We start from the raw sequence: 7622 nt of genomic DNA, 5'->3' as shown, positions 1-7622 counted from the left end.
AGCAGCAGTCCTGTGCCTTGCTTAGCTTCGGTTCTCCCAAAAAGATCATCTTTCCGGAGAGGCCGGAGCACCTGCCGTATTATCCCACGTCCAGTGATCTGTGGAGAAGCGTCCCTGGATGGTGCTTTAGCCGTGAAGAGATGGGGCAAAATCAATCGTCGAGATGAAGGATCACGGGATGACTTTCTTTTTTTAATGGTGTGTTAAGAGCTTACTATGTGCCAGGCACCGTTTTAAGCTCTGGGACAGATAATCAGGTTGGATACAATCCTTATCGCACATAGGTAGGGCTCACAGTCTTAATCCCCATTTTACAGGTGAGGAAACTGAGGTGCAGAGAAGCGAAGTGACTTGCCAGGGCCAAACAGCGGACAAGTGGGACAGCCGGGACTAGAACGCAGGTGTTCTGACTCCCAGACCCATGTTCCTTCCTCTGGGCCACGCTGCTTATTATTGCCCTGTAATGTAAATAGCAGAGACTGTGTTTTTGCTAAAATGTCTCGTGGGGATTTAGACAGCATGCAAGAGCTGTGGATCTGCGCTGAGACGGGCCGATTAGGCTGTAAGCCCATCACAGGGCAGGGACTGTCTCTATCTGTTGCCAATTTGTACATTCCAAGCGCTTAGTACAGTGCTCTGCACATAGTAAGCGCTTAATGAATACTATTGAATGAATGTATGACAGGACTTTTTCTCCATCTCTGCCTGGAGAACACAGAAAGGGAACATCCCAAGGTTAGTATAGAGAAGCAGCATAGTGTAATGGATAGAGCACGTGAGTCAGAAGGTCCTGGATTCTAAACCCGGCTCTGCCACGTGTCTGCCGTGGGACCTTGGGTGAGTCACCTCACTTCTCTATGCCTCAGGATTGAGACTGTGAGTCCCCCGCGAGACAGAGGCGGTGTCCAACCCGATTTCCTTGTCTCCACCCCAGAGCTTAGTACAGTGCCTGGCACCTAGTAAATGCTTATCAAACACCGCTGTTATGATTACTGAATTTAAAGTCACGCGTTCTCAGCCCTCAGGAAGTGTTGCCTTAGCAGCGAGCTACAAAGGCTGGACCCGACTGTCAACAGCTCCCCAAATCCAACCCTACATCCTACACTACACCCTTCCCATCCGCTGCCTCCTTAGATAATAATAATGTTGATAAGAACAATTATATTAATGGTATTTAAGTGCTCACTTCATACCAAGAATCGTACCATGAACTGATAGTAGACACAGTGTCATCAGGTCAGACACAGGCTGAGGAGATGCGTGGCCTGCTGGAAAGAGCTTGGGCCTGGGAGTCAGAGGACCTGGGTTCTAATTCTGGCTCCGCCATGTGTCTGCTGTGTGTCTTTGGGCAAATCACTTAACGTCTCTGGGCCTCAGTTACCTCATCTGTGAAATAGGGGTTAGGACTTGTGAGCCCCACATGGGCTGTGGACGGTGTCCTGCCTGATTATCTTGTATAAGTGCTTAGTACAGTTACTGGCACATAGTAAGCGCTTAACAAGTACCATTTAAAAAAAAAGTCCCGGTCCTCCATGGGGATAATAGTCTAAGAAGGAGATATTTAAGAGCCAATTTGGAGATGAGAAAAATGAGGCTCAGAGAAGTTAAGTAGCTTGCTAAAGGTCACACAGCAGGTCTCTCAGTCCTGTGCTCTTCCTGGGAGACCACACCGCTTCTCCATAGATCTGTCTCCTTTGCTGTGGGAGACATCTAATGCACGGAAAGCAAATGTTCTGGGTTTTAGTCTTGGCTTCCCTGCTGTCTGGCTGTGTGATGCGTGGCTCAGTGGAAAGAGCCTGCGCTTCGGAGTCAGAGGTCATGGGTTCGAATCTCGGCTCTCCCACTTGTCAGCTGTGTGACTGTGGGCGAGTCACTTAACTTCTCTGTGCCTCAGTTACCTCATCTGTAAAATGGGGATTAACTGTGAGCCTCACGTGGGACAACCTGATTACCCTGTATCTACCCCAGCGCTTAGAACAGTGCTCTGCACATAGTAAGCGCTTAACAAATACCAACATGATTATATCGACACTCTCCCTACATCAATTTACCCCTGTGAAAAAGGGACCTTCTTTTTTAATGGCATTTGTGAAGTATTTACTAGGTGCCAGGCACTAAGCACTGGTACAAGATATCAGGCTGGAAGCATTCCACATCCCACATGAGGCTCAAAGTCTTAACCCCCATTTTACAGATGAGGAACTGAGGCACAGAGAAGTTAAGTGACTCGCCCAAAGTCACAAGCAGACTGTGAGCTCGTTGAGGGCAGGGAATGTGTCTGTTATACTCTCCCACGTCTTAGCACAGTGCTTTGCTCACAGTCCGTGCTCAATAAATACAGCTGAATGAAGGAATGAATGAATGAATAAGTGGCAGATCTGGGATTAGAACTCAGGTCCTCTGACTCCCAAGCCTGTGCTCTTTTCACTAGGCCACTTGCCCACTTAGTAGAGTTGTGGGGGTAATTAAAGAAGCCGTATTTCCTGTGCACCTGGTAATAATCATAATAATAATATCCGTGGTACTCGCTAAGCGCTTACTGTATACCACAGTGCAGGGGTAGATACGAGATCATCAGGTCAGACACAGTCTCTGCCTTCAGGGAGTTCGTGATTTAAGTAGGGAGGGATAACAGGTTTCGAATCCCTATTTTGCAGATGAGAAAACTGAGGCACAGAGGATTGGGTGACTTGCTCAAGCTCACACAGACAGGCACGTGGCCGAGCCGGGATAAGTAGAAAGCATCCTCAGCACAAATGGCAGTGCTTAGAACAGTGCTTGGCACACAGTAAGCACTTAACAAATACCATAATTATTAAATAACAGAGAAAGTGCCTAATTCCCATCTGCGTACTCTCGGCACTTAGAACGGTGCTCTGCACACAGTCAGCCCTTAGTAAATACTATATTATTACTATAAAATCGGATCTTATTTTGCTTCGTTCTTGGTCTGCGGTTTAAGATTCATACTAGACACCTCCCTCTGGATTGTAAACTCATTATGGGCAAGGAAAGGGACTGCTAATTAGGAGAGTATTGTGCTCTCCTAAGCGCTTAGTAAAGTGCTCTGCACACAGTGTGGGCTCCATAAATACGATCGAATGAATGATTGAATGTAAATGGCGGGAAAAGGGAGAAAGTGGCCGGACACGAGAAACAATATGTGTGGATGGATCACAATATTTCCTTGAACCTTCCTGGGGGAAATAATCCGGGAGGTAATATTTTTACATGTCTAAGAGAGGAGGCATTTCCTCCCAGCGGAGCCGATGATGGGAACTTGCCGGAGATGTGATGGATGGAGGAGGGGGTTAGCCGGATGGGGCTGTGGGGCTGGATCCTTAGACTATAAATCACGGGGACGTAGACGTGTGTGAACAAAAAGCTACCCCACCCATTTTCTCCTCCAGTTTGAAAGGGGAGCATCTTAAAAAATTAGGCAGAGCGGTTGTCTTAATTATAACACTGCCGGAGAATGAGCAAAACCTCCCCCTTGCTGATCTGACTCTAGGTAGAGGCGGAGGCTGTTAGTAACTTTGACGACTGGTGTTTGGAAGTTCTGAAATGCTTTTTCATCCGTTTTGACACCTTTCACTAAACACCTCGGCCTGGAGGATGGAGGGAGGGGGCAGAGGTCACCCCTGCTGTCGGCTTTCAGCTCAGGACCATCACGGTACTTTGGCTTCTCATTCATTTGCCCCTTTATGCAGCTGGTGATGAGACCGTCAGGAGTGATGATGATGATAATACTAATAATTGGGATATTTGTTAAGCTCTCACTAAATGCCAAGCACTGTACTAAGCTCTGGGATAGATCTAATATCATCAGTTGGTTGTGGGCAGGGAATGTGTCTGTTTGTTGCCATATTGTACTCTCCCAAGCACTTAGGACGGTGCTTTGTACATACTGAGCACTCAATAAATACGTTCAAAAGAATGAATGAATAAGGTCCCACACAGGTCTAAGTAGAAGGGAGAACAGGGATGAATCCCCATTTTGCAGATGAGGGAATTGAGGCCCAGAGAGGTTAAGCGACTTATCCAAGGTCACCTAGCCGATGAGTGGTGGAGCTGGGATTAGAACTCGGGTCCTCTGATACCCAGGCCTCTGCTCTTCCCACTAGGCCACACTGCTTCTCTGGAAGAGACTGAGGGAGACTACCCAGATGGGAATTAGAGGAGAACAGCCTCACAGTTTAAGGAAAGGAATCTCACCAGCACAACCTTCTGGTTGGAAGGGGAAAGAATTAAAATCGCTTTTCGTCAGCGAGCTGACGTCAGGTCATCTTAATGCTCTCATGAAGCCGGTTGGATGTTCCCCTCTCGACTGTAAACTCGTCATGGAGGGAGAACCTATCTAATTCTATTTATCTCTTTTGATGCTATTGATGCCTGTCTACTTCTGTCTACTTGTTTTGTTTTGTTGACTCTCTCTCCCTTCTAGACCGTGAGCCCGTTGTTGGGTAGGGATTGTCTCTGTTGCTGAATTGTACTTTCCAAGGGCTTAGTACAGGGCTCTGCCCAGACTGAGTTTCCCCTTTTCCCTCTGCTCCCTCTGCTCCCTCTCTGCTCCCCCTCAGCCCTCTGCTCCTCCCCCTTCACCTCCCCTCAGCCCCCTTTCCCTCTGCTCCTTCCCCTCCCCTCAGCACTGTGCTCATTTGTCTATATTTTTATTATCCTATTTATTTTGTTAATGAGGTGTCCATCCCCTTGATTCTGTTTATCGTGATGATGTTGTCTTGTTTTTGTCCGTCCGTCTCCCCCGGTTAGACTGTGAGCCCGTCATCGGGTAGGGATCGTCTCTATCTGTTGCCGAATTGTACCGTGGCTCAGTGGAAAGAGCCTGGGCTTGGGAGTCAGGGGTCATGGGTTCGAATCCCGGCTCTGCCATTTGTCAGCTGTGTGACCGTGGGCAAGTCACTTCGCTTCTCTGGGCCTGTTACCTCATGTGTAAAATGGGAATTAACTGGGAGCCTCACGTGGGACAACCTGATGACCCTGTATCTACCCCAGCGCTTAGAACAGTGCTCTGCACATAGTGCTTAACAAATACCAACATTATTATTCCAAGCGCTTAGTACAGTGCTCTGCACATAGTAAGTGCTCAATAAATACTATTGAATGAATGAATAAGCCCTCAATCAATACGATGGAATGAATTAATCTGTTTATTGTTATAGTGTATTCTCCCAAGCCCTTAGTACAGTGCTCTGCACACAGTAAGCGCTCAATCAGTATGATCGAATGCATGAGTGAATGGAATGAATGAATCTATGTGTTCAGTATGGACATTTGACCCTGGTGGGCCTCCTTAGCAGATGGGTAAATGAGGCTACCAACCCAGAACCGCCTGCTTTACCCTTACAGCCAGCGGGGCAATCCATCCCGCCAACCAAATCTTCCTCTAATAATAATAATGGTGATAATGATGATGACGAGGATGCTATTTGTTCAGAGCTAACTGTGTGGCAAGTACTGTTCTAGGCACTCGGGTAGAAACAAGCTAACCACTTTGGATACAGTCCCTGTCCCGGATGGGGCTCGCACTCTTACACCCCATTTTACAGGTGAGGGAACTGAGCCCCAGAGAAGTGAAATGACTCACCCAAGGTCACACAGAAGATAAGTGAGGGAGCCGGGATTAGAACCCAGGTCCTTCTGGCCCATGCTCCATTCACTAGGCCACGCCACTGCTCTGCCACAACAGGTTTAAGGAGAGCGACCCGCATCCTCAGGTAGCAAAGCTTGCCTCCACTGGAGAAAGCGTAAGCTCATTGTGAGCAGGGACTGTTATACTCTCCCAAACGCTTAGTGTGGTACTTTGCGCACAGTAAGCGCTCAACAAATACGACTGAATGAATAAATGAAAGTGGAGCAGGGATGAACTTTGATCGGGAGTGAGAGTGGTCCCCCTTCTCCAGTGCCCTAAGCCCACCAGTCTAATTCTTGCTCTGGGGCCACCTGTCTCTCCGACTCGGACTAACTGGTTTATAATTAGAAATTCCCGTTGCGTAAACACAGACTGAATCTCCAACGTGGAATTCACTGGGACCCGATGAATAGGCCCTCCGGAGCGAACGAGGTGGGAGTGCCGAGAGCTCTTTGTTTTTGTTGTTTGATTTTTCCTAAGCAAAACAGCGGCTGCGTCAGAAGAGCGTGGTCAAGGTGAGGAACGGGAGCCTCAGGTATTTCCGGTCGGGGGATTTGGCTCAGGCAGTCAGTCCCTCATTCACGCTGTCATGTTTATTGAACGTTGGGACGAAGGCCCTGAACCCACAGCCAGCTCAGATAGGCCCATTTCCAAGAGATCGCAAGATGGCAGCAGGAGTCCACGCAGGAGGGTGAGAGGCAGCGTCGTCTAGTGGATAGAGCACCGGCCTGGGAGTCAGAAAGACCCGGGTTCTAATCCCGGCTCGGCCCCTCGTCTGCTGGGTGACCTTGGGCAAATCGCTTCACTTCTCTGGGCCTCGGTTACCTCATCTGTGAAATGGAGATTAAAACTGTGAACCCCAGGTGGGACAGGGACTGTGTTCAACCTGATTAGCTTGTATCTACCCCAGTGCATAATAGAGTGACTGGCACATAGTAAGCGCTTAACAGATACCATTAAGAAAAAAAAGTAACCTCTCACTAGGTGGGTCACCAAAGATCTTCCCAGAAACCGGATGCTGACTCAGAATAACAGATGGGCCTGAATAGTGAAGATCCCACAGCAAAAATGTAATTGTTACTATTATTTATTTGTTAAGCTCTTACTCTGTGTCAAGTCCTATTCTAAGCACTAGAGTAGATATACATTAATCAGATGGGACACAGTCCCTATCCCACATGAGGCTCACAGTCGAATTAGGGAGAAGAAGAAGCACTGAAGACCTATTTTTCAGATGAGGTAACTGAGGCACAGAGAAGTCATGACGTGCTCAAGGTCACGCAGCAGGCAAGTGGCAGAGCGGGGACTGGAACCCAGGTCCTCTGACTGGCCCCGTGCTCTTTCCACTAGGACACACCGCTCCGAATGGCGTCATATCACAATTGATATTGGAATTGACAATTCAACCTTCCAAGGGCTTAGTACAGTGCTCCTCAAGAGTAGTGCTTAGTCATATTATATAATATTAGTATAATGATATTACATCTATTATGTATTACATATCTATATTTTATATATATCAGGGGAAGCGGCGGGGCTTAGTGGCAAGAACCCGTGCTTGGGAGTCAGAGGTCGTGGGTTCTAATTCCGCCTCCACCACTTGTCTGCTGTGTGACCTTGGGCGAGTCACTTCACTTCTCCGGGCCTCAGTAACCTCACTTGTAAAACGGGGAGGGAGCCGGTGAGCCCATGTGGGACCACCTGATCACCTTGTATCTCCCCCAGCGCTTAGAACAGTGCTCTGCACATAGTAAGCGCTTCACAAATCCCGACATTATTAAAATGGGGGTTAACTGTGAGCCTCCCGTGGGACCACCTGATCACCCTGGATCTCCCCAGCGCTTAGAGCAGTGCTCTGTACATAGTAAGTGCTTCACAAATACCAACATTATTATGACTGTGAGCTTCACCTGGGACCCCCTGAATGACCCTGGGTCTCCCCCAGCGCTTAGAACAGTGCTCGGCACATAGT

The sequence above is a fragment of the Ornithorhynchus anatinus genome, chromosome 17, assembly GCF_004115215.2.
Source record: "Ornithorhynchus anatinus isolate Pmale09 chromosome 17, mOrnAna1.pri.v4, whole genome shotgun sequence".
NCBI classification, from domain to species: Eukaryota; Metazoa; Chordata; class Mammalia; order Monotremata; family Ornithorhynchidae; genus Ornithorhynchus; species Ornithorhynchus anatinus.
This window is presented reverse-complemented; position numbering follows the sequence as displayed.